Below are 17,576 nucleotides of genomic sequence, written 5' to 3'. Positions count from 1 at the left end.
GTTGACTCATTGGAAAAGACTCTGATGGTGGGAGGGATTGGGGGCAGGAGGAGAAAGGGATAACAGAGGATGAGATGGCTGGATGGCATCACTGACTCGATGGACGTGAGTCTGGGTGAACTCCGGGAGTTGGTGATGGACAGGGAGGCCTGGCATGCTGCGATTCATGGGATCGCAAAGAGTCGGACATGACTGAGCAACAGAACTGAACTGAAAGACTCTGTCTCAAGGTATAGTCACACTGGGGCTTAGGGCTTCATCATATGAATTGGGGGTAGAGATCACAGAGGTAGGCACTCAAATCAATCCATAGCAGGACACTCCAAGATAGAGCTGATTCTTTAAACCCATTCTCTAGACTCATTGTGTCTTTACCTTTGGAAAGTTGAATTCATTACTTGAAAAGTCAGCTGGGTAGGGGTGGGTTGCTGTCAGGTTGCCATTCCTCAGAGAGCTACTGCATCATAATCAAGGAGTTTCCCAATGTAAGGCACTGCATTGGGAAGAGACCTATATTCAGAATGACAAGTTTTGAAAACTAGCTCTGCCACTTACCAACCAGGTGAAAATTGAAAGTGTTAGTCACTCAGTCGTGTTTGACTCTTTGTGATCCCATGGACTGTAGCCCACCAGGCTTCTCTGTCCCAGGGATTCTCCAGGCAAGGATAACTGAAATAGGTTGCCATTTCTTTCTCCATGGGAACTTCCCAACCCAAGAATCGAACCTAGGTCTCCTGAACTGCAGGCACATTCTTTACCATCTAAACACCAGGGATACTAACCAGGTAACTCTGGCAATATATTTAACTTATTTTTACCTGTTTTGACATCTGTAAAATCAGGATAGTAATAATATTTGCCTCATAAAGTTATTTTTTTAATTGTTTCTGTTCAGTTGCTAAATCATGTCAGACTCTTTGTGACCCCTTGAAGCATGCCAGGCTTCTTTGTCCATTGCTGTGGTGCCATCCAACCATCTCATCCTCTGTCACCCGCTTCTTCTCTTGCCCTTAATTTTTGCCAGCATTAGGGTCTTTTCCAATGAGTCAGCTCTTTGCATCAGGTAGTCAAAATATTGGTGCTTCAGGTTCAGAATCAATGAATATTCAGGGTTGATTTCCTTTAGTATTGACTGGTTTGATCTCCTTGTTGCCCAAGGGACTCTCAAGAGTCTTCTCCAACACCACAGTTGGAAATCAACAATTCTTTGGTGCTCAGCCTTCTTTATGGCCCAATTCTCACATCTATACATGACTACTGGGAAAACCATAGCTTTGACCAGGTGGACCTTTGTCACCAAAGTGATGTCTCTGCTTTTAAAAACACTGTCTAGGTTTGACATAGATATTCTTACAAGGAGCAAGCTGCTTTTAGTTTTATGGCTGCAGTCACCATTCACATTGATTTTGGAGCCCAAGAAAATGAAAGTTGACACTGTTTCCACATTTCCCCATCTGTTTGCCATGAAGTGACAGGACTGGATGCCATGACCTTAGTTTTTTGAATCCTGAGTTTTAAGCCAGTTTTCAGTCTCCTCTTTCACATTCATCAAGAGGTTCTTTAGTTCCTCTTTGCTTTTTGCCATTACAGTGGTATCATCTGCATATCTGAGATTGTTGATATTTCTCCCAACAATCTTGATTCCAGCTTGTGATTCATCTAGCCCAGCATTTCACATGATGTACTCTGCATATAATTTAAATAAGCAACAGACTTTATGTTTTTAAAAAGTTTTACTTTATTTATTTGTTGATTTATTTTTGGCTGTGCTGGGTCTTCATTGCCATGGGAGGGCTTTCTCTATTTGCAGCCAGTAGGGGCTATTCTTCATTGAGGTGCACAGGCTTCTTATTGTGGTGGCTTCCCTTTGTTTGGAGCATGAGTTTGAGGCACGTAGGCTCAGTAGCTGTGGGACATGGGCTCAGTTGCCTTGTGGCATGCAGGATTATCCCAGACCAGGGATAGAGCTCATGTTTCCTGCATTGGCAGGTGGATTCTTAACCACTGGGCCACAGGGAAGTCCTCATAGAGTTACTGTGTGGATGAAACAAATGGTACATATGAAGCTTTAGCATTCCTGTATAGAATGTGCTCAATAAGTGGGGAAACCTTTGTTATTTTTAGTATTATTATTTCTTAGCTGACTGTGGCTCAGACCATGAACTCCTTATTGCCAAATTTAGACTGAAATTGAAGAAAGTAGGGAAAACCACTAGACCATTCAGGTATGACCTAAATCAAATCCCTTATGATTATACAGTGGAAGTGAGAAATAGATTTAAGGGCCTAGATCTGATAGATAGAGTGCCTGATGAACTATGGAATGAGGTTCATGACATTGTACAGGAGACAGGGATCAAGACCATCCCCATGGAAAAGAAATGCAAAAAAGCAAAATGGCTGTCTGGGGAGGCCTTACAAATAGCTGTGAAAAGAAGAGTAGCAAAAAGCAAAGGAGAAAAGGAAAGATATAAACATCTCAATGCAGAGTTCCAAAGAATAGCAAGAAGAGATAAGAAAGCCTTCTTCAGCATCAATGCAAAGAAATAGAGGAAAACAACAGAATGGGAAAGACTAGGGATCTCTTCAAGAAAATCAGAGATACCAAAGGAACATTTCATGCAAAGATGAGCTCGATAAAGGACAGAAATGGTATGGACCGAACAGAAGCAGAAGATATTAAGAAGAGATGGCAAGAATACACAGAAGAACTATACAAAAAAGATTTTCATGACCCAGATAATCACGATAGTGTGATCACTGACCTAGAGCCAGACATCCTGGAATGTGAAGTCAAGTGGGCCTTAGAAAGCATCACTATGAACAAAGCTAGTGGAGATGATGGAATTCCAGTTGAGCTATTCCAAATCCTGAAAGATGATGCTGTGAAAGTGCTGCACTCAATATGCCAGCAAATTTGGAAAACTCAGCCATGGCCACAGGACTGGAAAAGGTCAGTTTTCATTCCAATCCCAAAGAAAGGCAATGCCAAAGAATGCTCAAACTACTGCACAATTGCACTTATCTCACACGCTAGTAAAGTAATGCTCAAAATTCTCCAAGCCAGGCTTCAGCAACATGTGAACCGTGAAATTCCTGATGTTCAAGCTGGTTTTAGAAAAGGCAGAGGAACCAGAGATCAAATTGCCAACATCCACTGATTCATGGAAAAAGCAAGAGAGTTCTAAAAAAACATCTATTTCTGCTTTATTGACTATGCCAAAGCCTTTGACTGTGTGGATCTGAAAATTCTGAAAGAGATGGGAATACCAGACCACCTGATCTGCCTCTTGAGAAATTTGTATGCAGGTCAGGAAGCAACAGTTAGAACTGGACATGGAACAACAGACTGGTTCCAAATAGGAAGAAGAGTTCGTCAAGGCTGTATATTGTCACCCTGTTTATTTAACTTATATGCAGAGTACATCATGAGAAATGCTGGACTGGAAGAAACACAAGCTGGAATCAAGATTGCCAGGAGAAATATCAATAACCTCAGATATGCAGATGACACCACCCTTATGGCAGAAAGTGAAGAGGAACTCAAAAGCCTCTTGATGAAAGTGAAAGTGGAGAGTGAAAAAGTTGGCTTAAAGCTCAACATTCAGAAAATGAAGATCATGGCATCTGGTCCCACCACTTCATGGGAAATAGATGGGGAAACAGTGGAAACAGTGTCAGACTATTTTTCTGGGCTCAAAATCACTGCAGATGGTGACTGCAGCCATGAAATTAAAAGATGCTTACTCCTTGGAAGGAAAGTTATGACCAACCTAGATAGCATATTCAAAAGCAGAGACATTACTTTGCCAACAAATGTTCGTCTAGTCAAGGCTATGGTTTTTCCTGTGGTCATGTATGGATGTGAGAGTTGGACTGTGAAGAAGGCTGAGTGCCGAAGAATTGATGCTTTTGAAATATGGTGTTGGAGAAGACTCTTGAGAGTCCCTTGGACTGCAAGGAGATCCAACCAGTCCATTCTGAAGGAGATCAGCCCTGGGATTTCTTTGGAAGGAATGATACTAAACCTGAAACTCCAGTACTTTGGCTACCTCATGCGAAGAGTTGACTCATTAGAAAAGACTCTGATGGTGGGAGGGATTGGGGGCAGGAGGAGAAGGGGACCACAGAGGATGAGATGGCTGGATGGCATCACTGACTCGATGGACGTGAGTCTCAGTGAACTCTGGGAGTTGGTGATGGACAGGGAGGCCTGGCGTGCTGCAATTCATGGGGTCGCAAAGAGTCGGACATGACTGAGTGACTGATCTGATCTGATCTGATCTCTGATTTCTCATATGACTCATAAATAAATCTTGTTACTCAGCGCACCCAGAAACAAACTAAATTACATATTACTCTGCAAAATTGTCAGGAAGTTTAGAGATTGCGTATGGCCTTCATATACCCATCCCCTCTTCTGTTTTTCTGATTAACTCTTCCTCTTTCCGTATAAGTTAACTAAAATGTCACCTCTAACAAAATTACCTGCACTCAAAGACTGGGTATGAACAAGCCTCTACTATTTATTCCCTTGGCCCTCTAATCTCATATTAAGTATTGAGGCTCTTGACATTGATGGTGTTGGTTTAAATGTGACCTGACGATGCTACACAAAGTATCCAAGCCTCATTTTATCCTCTCGAAAATGGGAATAATATAGAATCATTTGCAACTGAGTGATATAGTTTATATAAATAAAGTGATGTATATAAAATGTTGAGCATAATGCCTAGCAAGTACTCAATAATCAGCAATTCTTACTGCACTGTCATTGCTGGGTCATCATTACAAGCCCAGTGATTGAAATATCCTATTCTGTTGTTGGTAACAGAGTAAATACACTAATCAGCATATAAGCGCTGAGAGAACAAAAGGCTGCCTTAATCAACACTTAGCCAGAGATCTCTAAATACTATTTAGTCCCCAGCTGAACTAGAATCATTCTGCTCCATGCACACTGTCCAGCTTTTGTTCTATGTTTGGCAGGGTTAGATAGTAAACATTTTTTATTTTACTGGCTAATCTTTTATAGAAACTATTTATCTCTGCTATGGTGAGGCAAAAGCAGATATAAACAATCTATAAACAAATGGGTATAGCTGTGTTCTACTGAAACCTTATTTACAATAACAGAACCCAGCTTTATTTGGTATGCCAATGATAGCTTGTTGACAAATTGCTTGCAAATTAATAATTGTCAACATGTCTTCCACAGACTGTATTTTTTTCTTTAAAAATATCTGCCTATTTTGGAGCTTCTGTACATTCTAATCTGCACAATAATAAAAAACAATACAAATATAATCTAATATCTGGATAAAAAAATAACTTTTAGAACTGGTGATCTCATCCAGATTAATAGTTTTTAAGCTTTGCAAAGATAAAAAAATTCGAAGGAAATTTTAATGTGTCTAGAGCTTTTGTTGAAGATAGAATGGGAATCATGGAGTCCTTCTCTTGAATAACAGGACAGCTGCCAACCTGCAGTCACACATTATTAGTAGGACAAACTTTGCCAGAGAGGTTGATCTTTGCCATCATCAATCTGAAGACAAAGGCAAAGACGTAAAAGGATCAGCTAAGAGTCTTGGAAAATTCTGATGTTACATTACACTTGCTTACACTTTTTTTGCAGCATGGGCTTTGTAGTGTATATCCTATATATAGCTATGTCATTTTATGAGTCAAAGTTTTTTTAGCACAAGATTAAATTAATTTAGTATAATATATAACCATTATTTCACACATAAAAGTCTGTTCTGAAAATTAAGAATCAAATAATGACATCTTTTCTAATAACCTCGGCTTTTTTCTTACTTTCAGTTTTCATTTCTATATTTGAAAATATAAAACTAGAGGTAAAAGGGTGTAACTATTAGTTAATACTGACTGTACGAAGCGCATTAACGTCTACAAGTGAATACTAACTATATTGGTTATACTGGCTGTTATTAGTTAATACTGCATATTCTATTTAACATTATTTAATATTGATTTTACTGGACAAGTGCACACATGTTTTTATCAGATATTATACAAGAATCCTGTGACATGGCAAAAAAGTTTTAAATGTCTTTTTAGTGCTCTAGGGATCTCCTGGTTTTACCCTTATAAACTCCTGGTAGATTTCTTGCTCTTCTGATTCTCAATAAATATGTTCTTAAACTCCCTTATTTGGCCCCTTGTTCTCACTTTGCCTGTATAGTAGTCTCTCATATTTTTATCTGTTATTCATATTCACCAACCCATCAATGTCAATCTCCAGTCCTGAACTGCTGTCAGAGCTTGAGATATACATAATTAACTTCTTCATTCAACACATGTAGGACCTAACTTATTGTATATTATCATCAACACACAAATACACTTATGTTGTATTAACTTACTTGAATAATTTTCTACTTTTAAGCACACTATTTTCCATATCTGGACTGTGTCTAATTTCTCAGCCTTTACTCTCACACTTCCTGCTTTATGACTTTACATTATAAAAGCTGAACTCTGCTCTTGCCCTGTAGAACATTTTCTTTTATCTCATGATATTGAAATTTGATCTGTTTCTAGGTTTATCTCACTTACTAAACTCTAAGCTACTTGAGGATCAAAGCCTTGTTCATGTATCTCTGATTGTCCAGTACCTAATCAAGTGTTAAATACTGATGATAACATTGTTTGGACTGAATTGACATGTATGAAACTCAAGCTATATCTGCAGTTCACTGCTATGCTATTACTCATCGGTGGACTGATGTTGGACAGTCTTGATGCAAACTGTAAAACTCTATTCTTGTCCATACATGGCAGCCATCTCCTAAAATGAAGAAAATTGTCTGTGCACAGTTAATGATTGATCATAGAAGTTAAAACCACATATTCTAATATATATTTTGGCCTTCATATGAATAACAACTATGTAAGTTCTCATTTTCCAGAAATACTAAGGTGAAGAAAACACACCTTGAACTAGAAACTCTTTGAAGTATCTTTTCTGTCTTAATTATTCAGTATCTCCACAGTCACCTACAGAGCCTTTGTCTAACTCCTTCCAGTTTATTCTATATAGAGGCTGTCGTGCTGGCCTCTACATTTTTGTTTGCTGGTTGCTGAGAAAAACTGTGAAGTTTTTTCTATTCACTTTTAGTGACATCTTTTTTTGTTGACCAGAAGCATTTATCACGTATTGCATATCAGCCTTCCTGAAATATCCACAAATCAATTTTTAATAAAATATTATTTATATCTTCTGTCTATATAGCCATGGACAGGAGTTAGAAACATTCTTTTCTTTTTTTTTTTGGCTGCCCTGGGTCTTAGTTTACACTACTCATGCAAAGACATTAAGGAGAAAAATAGGCCGGAATGGACCCAGTTGTGAAGGAGATTGAAAAAGTTGGCTTAAAGCTCAACATTCAGAAAACTAAGATCATGGTGTTTGGTCCCATCACTTCATGGCAAATAGATGGGGAAGTGGAAACAGTGAGAGACTTTATTTTTTTGTGCTACAAAATCACTGCAGATGGTGACTGCATCCATGAAATTAAAAGACACTTGCTCCTTGGAAGAAAAGCTATGAAGAACCTACACAGCATATTAAAAAACAGAGACATTACTTTGCCAATAAAGGTCTGTCTAGTCAAAGCTATGGTTTTTCCAGTAGTCATATATGGATGTGAGAGTTGGACTATAAAGAAAGCTGAGCACTGAAGAATTGATGCTTTTGAACTGTTGTGTTGGAGAAGACTCTTGAGAGTGCCTTGGACTGCAAGGAGATCCAACCAGTCCATCCTAAAGGAAATCAGTCCTGAATCTTCATTGGAAGGACTGATGCTGAAGCTGAAACTCCAATACTTTGGCCACCTGATGAGAAGACCTGATTCCTTGGGAAAGACCCTGATACTGGGAAAGATTGAAGGCAGGAGGAGAAGAGGATGACAGAGGATGAGATGGTTGGATGGCATCACCGATGCTATGGACATGAGTTTGAGTAAGCTCCGGGAGTTGGTGATGGACAGGGAGGCCTGGCGTGCTGCAGTTCTTGGGGTCACAAACAGTTGGATACAAGTGAGCAACTGAACTGAACTGAACTGGACCCAGTTGTGAGAGGTTTGGTGGAATAATATTTTGAAGTATCAGTCCATCTTTCTCTTCCTTCCAATATTTCATCTTTTTTCTGCTTAGGTATGTAGTATAGTCTTCTCTGTGTTCCTTGCCTCAAGGAGAGTTCTGAGACAGAAATCCAGAATATAGTACTGAGAAACATTCAGCTTTTGCTTGAGTTGCATGAGTTCGTAGGATAACTTAGTGGATGACAATACAGAAAGAATAATCTGTACCTTGAGAATAGAGTGATACAAATGAACTTCTGTACTGTATGTAAAAAAATATTCCAGAAAAGGATGGATTAGGAAAAGGAGAGTGAAGCTACATGCACAGAGAACACCAGTTGGAGAGTAGAGGACCACGCTCTGTGTCATTGTCCCAAAGACCTGGCTAGACCAAGCTAGAGCACATGTTTCCTGGCTCATTATTTTTGTATTTACAACTTTCTATATCTTGCCAAACGTGAAGTTATTACAATTAGAGCGACATCTTATTTTTCTAGAAATAGCTGCTTTGTTGATGTAATTATTACAGACTTTCTATTTCACTCTCAAAAAATGCCATGGTTTAAGTGATAAATTATAGTCATTCTAATTATAATCAGTTCATATCAAATGTATGCTCTTCTTTATGTTCTTCCTTATCCACCTTTCTCATTTTCAAGAGAATTTAAAGCATCCTTATAAATAAACATGATCAGAGAACATGAAAAAATAAATATATTGAATTCAAAAGGCCATAAATAGAGAAAATAAAATAAAGCAAAGAATAATGTCAGCACACACAGTGAATAAGATAAGGTTTCCTGTATCCATGCTAGTAACATGCATTTAGGTTTAAAACCAACAGGATTTATAGTAACAGTGTGATGAAAACATATCACTAGTTCATTGCAACACACCAACAGGACCTATTTGATGGACTAAAGCCAGATAATCTGAATGAAAAAGTTTTTGAGTCAGAGTTTATCAGTTTTCTCATTGGACACCTGCTGTAAACAATGCATGAAACTGAAGTACTAGAATGAACAAAGCCAGATCTAGACCTCGTGAAACTTATATTCTATTAGAAGAAACAGATAATTAACAAGTAAAATCAATAATTTTATTCTATTCAACTATAAAGGAAGTAAAACTGGTGCTAGTTTTAGATAGAGGTATCAGAAGGATCCAAGAATAAAATATAAAATAAGAGTAAGATAATGTGGCCTCAATATCAATTAAACAAGCTAACACTGTTTCTGAGAATTAAAGGCTCAATTAATAATTAACCAATCTGTAATTTAAACTATGTTCATTAGATTTACATGTTCATAATGAACACCTAAAAAGGTTTTTCTGATTCTCCAGTTTGATTTTACATTTTATCCATGTTTGCTATTAATATCAACTCAATAAAGCTATATTTTAAGGTTGAAGTAATAGATGTTTAAACTAGAAAATTGAATGTATGAAGAAAAAATTTACATCCTTCCAGACTTTTTCTGTGTGACTAATTACTTACATTTAATTATTGTTTTGTAATAATTTTTTATTTTTATGATATATTATTATTTTTGTTTATAATAGATAAAACTGTATGTCATCACTTTATTGTTACATACACCTGTATAACTGTATGAAGTGAATGGTTATGCTTTAGTCTTTAGCATGAAGAAATTTATAATGATGGTACTGTATTTGAAATGACCTAAGAGATTATTCGGAGAAGGCAATGGCACCCCACTCCAGTATTCTTGCCTGGCAAATCCCATGGATGGAGGATCCTGGTGGGCTGCAGTCCATGGGGTCGCGAAGAGTCAGACATGACTGAGCGCCTTCACTTTCACTTTTCACTTTCATGCATTGGAGAAGGAAATGGCAACCCACTCCAGTGTTCTTGCCTGGAGAATCCCAGGGAGGGTAGAGCCTGGTGGGCTGCCATCTATGGGGTCGTACAGAGTTGGACACAACTGAAGCGACTTAGCAGCAGCAGCAAAAGATTATTACAAGTAGAAAACCCTACTAACTCATTGGCCAGTATATTTGGAAATGAAATTTCTATTTGTAAATAAGGACACTAAGCATTAAAATTATTTTGGGCTAAAATTTTTTAATCTAGACATGTTCAAGAATAATGCACATTAATTAATTTCATAATAAAAGAAAATTTTTATTATACATTGTTTACTAAATATGCACACAAAATGCTGACATGTTTGACTTTTAATGTTTGTTGATAGTGTAATAACTTATTCTATTGTTTATTCTAGAAGTTATAAAAAGGCATAAGTATTCAAATTCTAAGACATACTTTCAGTTCAGTCGCTCAGTCATTTCCGACTCTTTGCGACCCCATGAATCACAGCACGCCAGGCCTCCCTGTCCATCACCAACTCCCAGAGTTCACTCAGACTCAGGTCCATCGAGTCAGTGATGCCATCCAGCCATCTCATCCTCTGTCGTCCCCTTCTCTTCCTATCCCCAATCCCTCCCAGCATCAGAGTCTTTTCCAATGAGTCAACTCTTCGCATGAGGTGGCGAGAGTACTGGAGTTTCAGCTTTAGCATCAGTCCTTCCAAAGAACACCCAGGGCTGATCTCCTTCCGAATGGACCAGTTGGATCTCCTTGCAGTCCAAGGGACTCTCAAGAGTCTTCTCCAACACCACAGTTCAAAAGCATCAATTCTTCAGCGCTCAGCCTTCTTCACAGTCCAACTCTCACATCCATACATGACCACTGGAAAAACCATAGCTTTGACTAGACGGACCTTTGTTGGCAAAGTAATGTCTCTGCTTTTCAATATGCTATCTAGTTTGGTCATAACTTTCCTTCCAAGGAGTAAGCATCTTAATTTCATGGCTGCAGTCACCATCTGCAGTGATTTTGGAGCCCCAAAAAATAAAGTCTGACATTGTTTCCACTGTTTACGTTTAATCATATATTTGTATTATATATTAAGAGCATTTTCTGTCATTTTAATCTTTTTAAATTATAGCTGCAGTCCATGGGGTTGCTGAGTCGGATACGACTAAGCGACTTCACTTTCACTTTTCACTTTCATGAATTGGAGAAGGAAATGGCAACCGATTCCAGTGTTCTTGCCTAGAGAATCCCAGGGATGGGGGAGTCTGGTGGGCTGCCGTCTGTGGGGTCACACAGAGTCGGACACTACTGAAGTGACTTAGCAGCAGCAGCAGCAGCCAATGATTATATAATATATAAGAAATTGAGCAGAGCATGACATCTAAATATTTTTCTGTGGCTGGAAAAACTGCCTTTGGGGAAAATTACAGATAGATCCTGCCTCCTTGGATAGAGACAGTGCTTTGTCTTTCAGGCAAATGTTCTTTTTTTCTGTGGAGGATTCCTTTGGTAGGGCTTTTTATTGGAAGTTATTGCTTCCTCATAGTTCCTGGGCAATCATAGTACCATGAAATAGCCCAAAGCAGATGTTTCAGACCAAGAAACATGTGTTAAATCAGTACAAGGAGAGGCCATTTGCTGAAAACAATCATTTTCTCCCTGGGAGATAATCTTAGCCAAGTATTTTGCTTACAGATTATCAGGATCATTTTCCCTCCAACCCAGCTAACTGGACCAAAGATTGTAAGCTAGAAGGATGGAATTTTGATGGCACAGCACATAGTGTGGAATGGACTATTTGTACTGCATTAGTTATGTGTGTGTGTGTGAGTCCCTTGGACTGAAGGAGATCAAACCAGTCAATCCTAAAGGAAATCAGTCCTGAATCTTCACTGGAAGGACTGACACTGAAGCTGAAACTCCAATGCTCTGGTCACCTGATGTGAAGAACTGACTCCTTGGAAAAGACCCTGATGCTGAGAAAGACTGAAGTCAGGAGGAGAAGGGGACGACAGAGGATGAGATGGTTAGATGGCATCACTGACTCAATGGACATGAGTTTGAGTAAGCTCCAGGAGTTGGTGATGGACAGGAAAGCCTGGCGTGCTGCAGTCCATGGGGTTGCAAAGAGGCAGATACGATGGAGCGACTGAACTGAACTCTGTGTGTGCATGTGTGTACACAAGTCAAACTTAGATAAATGTGTCATCAAATACTTTGACAGTCTTCAGTGGTTCACAGGACTGGACCCTTCCTTGTGGTAAAAGTACCAAGCTAAAGGGAAGGGATATGATTTCACTGTCTAGAAACCCAGGAAGGATTAAGTGTGAGATAGGAAATGCGAAAGGCCGTGGCCTTGGCAGGTGAGAATCTGCTTTCTCCTTAGAGAATAGGTAGTTGGGCCTGGACTGTGAGGTGAGAAAATGCCTGGTGCCTTCAGTGATAGGTGAACTGGCTTCTCCTTTGTAGAGAATGGCTCGCCTCTGAGGGACGTGCTAAAAGACTTACTGAGGCATATTAAAAATTTTACAAGTCTACAAAACTCTGTAATAATCTAACCAGGAAAATTATTTGAAAAAGATTTGATACATGTATATGTATGACTGAATCACTTTGCTGTACGCCTGAAACCATCACAACATTGTTAATCAACTATGGAAGTGGGGTTTCCCTGAAACTATCACAACATTGTTAATTATACTCCAGTATAAAGTGAAGTTTAAAAAAAATTCATGAGTTTATTTGAGCAAAAGTTGATTGGAATCAGACAGTGCCAAACTGGAAGTGGTTAAGAATGCTCCATGGATAGGAGCTCTGGGAGACTCTTCTGCAGAGAAGAGAGAAGCAAAGCAAAGAGATTATTGATTGGTAGTGGCTTAAAGCCTAAATTGTTTGTGATTGGTTGACCTTGGGTTTTGATTTCTTAACCTTGAGGCATTTACAGGCTTAGACTTTGGTTTGCTTACATCACTGCCATGGCATTAGAGCCACCTCAGCCTAATGATTCATTTTGTTTAATTAGTTTAACAGACTCTAATGCAAATTGGAAGTTGCCCTAGAAGTAATGCTTCTATTTTAATGCGTCGCTTCAACAAATTCTAGATGATAAAAGTCACAGCCTGCTCTCAGTTGTACTGTGGGAAATAGGAGCACACAGTGTCTTACCTGTACCAAGGCTTGGGGAAGCATCAGCAGTTTTCCCACAGAAGGATAGCTCCAAATCCTGGATACATGTGAGGCAATAGCCTGGAAAACGTAAAAAACTAGGAAGAAGCTTAGAGCTAATTTTATTAGTTGGACTAGTGGGATTTAGTGTTACCATACAGTAGGAAAAATTATGACCTTGTTTTCTAATCATAGACTAGAGTGGCCATGTATATAAGGGTTCTGTTACAGCATGGGGGAGGGTCAAAGAGGACCCTCCCTTGTGGGCCTAGGTTCTTGGTAAGGCCACAGAGAAGAATCCGAGGCCTTATCTGTGGCAAAAACAAGTTTATTAAGTAAGGAACAGAAATAACACCATAAGGGAGAGGTGGGCCAAGCCAAGAGAGGCACTGGCACAGGAATGATGAGGTATGGGAGTTTTCAAGACAGGGCTTTTACATATTCATTTAGGTGGGTATGGACTGACAGTTTTGACTGACAATTGCAACTTACATAACAACAGGCTCTGATATGCATGCCTTTCCCATAATTCAGTCTATTATAATCATATGTATGTGTAGAATATTTACGACAGTTAAGGAACTCCCGACTGCCTGAAGTCACTTGAGGACACAGCTGTGTTTTAAGGGCACATGTGCTAGAGTTCAAGAAGTTTCTGTGATTAATTTGTAGCACATCTGTGAGCTCTCTTGGGCTGCATGAGGGTATGTCTGGGGTGGAGTTTAAAGACCAGCTTGAGTCTTTTTTGGCGAGGCCACCCCTAATTGCTCATGCCTAACTTCCTACCTAGTAATTTCCGGTTTCTAATAATGCAGTTTCACACCATTTATCAAAAATTCTTACCAAAAAAACTATTCAGAGAAGTTATACAAATTGTTGCAGCTATTTTACAGATAAGGGCATCAGACATTTTACAGGTAGAAAACAGAAACTTGGAAAATTGAAGTTACTTGTCAAGAATAGACCACAAGCAAACAACATACAGAGCTCTCAAATCCATAGACCTTTGGCCATAAATTCCATATCCATTCTATAATAAATCAGTCATCTTCACATTTTACCTACATCTCTATGTACTTTCTTACAGTTTTATTGAAATAATTCATGTGTGTCTTGATTCTTATCATTAATTTATTCACCATAATTTATTGTAAGTGACCTAGGTGTCAGCACTCCTGCTGACCTCTGGCTCCTTTACCCGTGGAATCCAGGTCTCAGCTCTTGTTTAAGCCTCCTTTTCCAAAGAGTGAAGAGGCTTCAAGCCTATACATCAAATCAAAGATTTCTGAATAGTGTCACCCAGGATTCAAAAGAGAGGGTCTATATTGCACATTTCACAATAAATATCTCAGAAGTTCTCATTCATCCTTTTGTATCCTTCAGCCCTTTTCAGTTTTCATCAAAGACTCTGCCTGGCACACTCTTCCTCCTTCCAGTTCCCTTTTGGAAGGCAAGTTCCTCTCTCTGTAGCAAAATCCCTCTTCCTAAAACCTTGAAGCAGCACAGGCTTCTAGAGGCTTGGTTTGAACCCTGAAATAGCTTTGCTAACTCAAGCCATTCATAAAGAACAAAGAGAAGCTCTCTCTTCAAGGGATATTCTCACCAACAGAGGTTGAAGTGCTTCCTACGTGTGAATGGGAATTATCACCCCGTGGGAAGATAACCATTATTCAGAGTGAAAAGAGAAAATAAGAGAAAGAGATGGTGTGAGGAGATGGTGTGTGGAAGGTTGTTTGTCTTTTCTGGAAACTTGGAAGAATACCAGCCATGCAACACTCCCATCAGAGATGGGTCTCTTGTCTCAGTTTGCTCAAGCTGCTCTAACAAAATACCACAGACTTGGTGGCTTAAACAACAAACATATTTCTGACAGTTCTGGAGCCTGAGAAGCCCACAATCAAGGTACCAGCAGATACAGTGTCTGGTGAAAACCTTCTTCCTGGTTTGCAGATGACCTTCTTCTTGCTGTATCATAACATGGTAAAGTCAAACTCTGCTGTCTCTTCCTTTAAGGGCATTAATTGGCTCATGAGGGCCCCACCTTCATGACCTAATCTAGACTCAGTTACCTCCCAAAGACCCCACCTCCTAAACCTAAATTAAAATGGGGGTTAGAATTTCAACATGAGAAATGGGGGCAAAAAGATTTAGTACACCATAGCCTTTAACCCCAATTATCCCTTACTTCTATCCACAGGAGGTCTATGCAGACAAGAAGAGACCTAAGAAGCAAGAGAGAGGGAAGACTTCTGAGATAATCACTCAAATCTCTGCACAGATTGCTCAAACAGGATAAGACATGCAAGATAATATACAAAGTATAAACTGTTTCCCTCAAAAAACAATGCTGTGTAAGATTAAATATTTAGCACATATCATATGATTTTTTCAGTTTCTTTTTTTCATGCATTTAAAATTAACATTGTAACAAATTAGTTAATTCTAGGGCCTGCTGCTGCTGCTGCTGCTAAGTCGCTTCAGTCATGTCCAACTCTGTGCAACCCCATAGACAGCAGCCCACCAGGCTTCCCTGTCCCTGGGATTCTCCAAGCAAGAACACTGGAGTGGGTTGCCATTTCCTTCTCCAATGCATAAAAGTGAAAAGTGAAAGTGAAGTCGCTCAGTCATGTCCGACTCTTCACGACCCCATGGACTGCAGACCACCAGGCTCCTCTGTCTATGGGATTTTCTAGGCAAAAGTACTGGAATGGGGTGCCATTGGCCTGGCCTGTAGTAAATAAATATTCAATCATGTAAATTTAGTATCAATTGAACCATGCTAATGAGAACAACGGAGAAGGCAATGGCACCCCACTCCAGTACTCTTGCCTGGAAAATCCCATGGATGGAGGACCCTGGTAGGCCGCAGTCCATAGGGTCGCTCAGAGTCGGACACGACTGAGCGACTTCAGTTTCACTTTTCACTTTCATGCATTGGAGAAGGAAATGGCAACCCACTCCAGTATTCTTGCCTGGAGAATCTCAGGGACGGGGGAGCCTGGTGGGCTGCCATCTATGGGGTTGCACAGAGTCGGACACGACTGAAGTGACTTAGCAGCAGCAGTAGCAACGAGAACAAAGATAGTTTTCACTTTGTGCTTAAGCCAAGTTCTTTAAAATTACAGTTTTAATTTCTAAAATAAAAGTACTTTTCAATATAGACAATGAATATAAACACTGTCAAAAGAAGATATATTTTAAAAACCACTCATAATCCTACTGTTAGGTAGTCAGAATAGGAAAAAGGAGTCCAGAATGGCAGTGGCTAAAAGACAAGAAAGGGAAAAGCCAGTGAAAATAGAACAAAGGAAGGTCTGAGTACTGGAGTGAGAAACCTCATTAGAACAAACAGCACTCCTCGCTAGCCCGACTTACATAGGGCAGGCCCAGGGGGAGGAAAAAACACATAAAAAGAGGAGCCAAAGGGCCAGGGTCTCTCTCCCACTCACGCTCTCTCTCTTTTTCTCTCGCGCTCTTTCTGTCTTTCTCTCTCTCCGTGTCTTTTGGGTCAGCATGCCCTCACACCTGGAGGATGTATTTTCTAAATAAAACTGAGCTGTAACATGGAGCTATAACACTGTCCAAGAGCTGTGATGTGCTGAGGGCTTTAACATCCATTGCTACAAATTTTTATTGTGACGAGACAGAATTGAGGAAATTACACACTCCCCTGACACTACTAGCATTAGTAAAGTAATGCTCAAAATTCTCTGACCCAGGCTTCAGCAATACATGAACCGTGAATGTCCAGATGTTCAAGCTGGTTTTAGAAAAGGCAGAGGAATCAGAGATCAAATCGCCAACATTTTCTGGATCATTGAGAAAGCAAGAGAGTTCCAGAAAAACATCTATTTCTGCTTCATTGACTATGCCAAAGCCTTTGACTGTGTGGATCACAACAAACTGTGGAAAATTCTGAAAAAGACACCAGACCACCTGACATGCCTCTTGAGAAACCTGTATGCAGGTCAGGAAGCAACAGTTAGAACTGGACATGGAACAACAGACTGGTTCCAAATAGGAAAAGGAGTACATCAAGGCTGTATATTGTCACTCTGCTTATTTAACTTATATGCAGAGTACATCATGAGAAATGCTGGGCTGGAGGAAACACAAGCTGGAATCAAGATTGCCAGGAGAAATATCAATAACCTCAGATACACAGATGACACCACCCTATGGCAGAAAGTGAAGAAGAACTAAAGAGCCTCTTGAGGGAAGTGAAAGAGGAGAGTGAAAAGTTGGCTTAAAGCTCAACATTCAGAGAACTAAGATCATGGTATCCGGTCCCATCAGTTCAGTTCAGTTCAGTCACTCAGTTTTGTCTGACTCCTTGCGACCCCATGAACCACAGCACGCCAGGCCTCCCTGTCCATCACCAACTCCCAGAGTTCACCCAAACCCATGTCGATTGAGTGGGTGATGCCATCCAACCATCTCATCCTCTGTTCTCCCCTTCTCCA

This window comes from Bos mutus, chromosome 4 (assembly GCF_027580195.1).
Source record: "Bos mutus isolate GX-2022 chromosome 4, NWIPB_WYAK_1.1, whole genome shotgun sequence".
Lineage (NCBI taxonomy): Eukaryota > Metazoa > Chordata > Mammalia > Artiodactyla > Bovidae > Bos > Bos mutus.
This window is presented reverse-complemented; position numbering follows the sequence as displayed.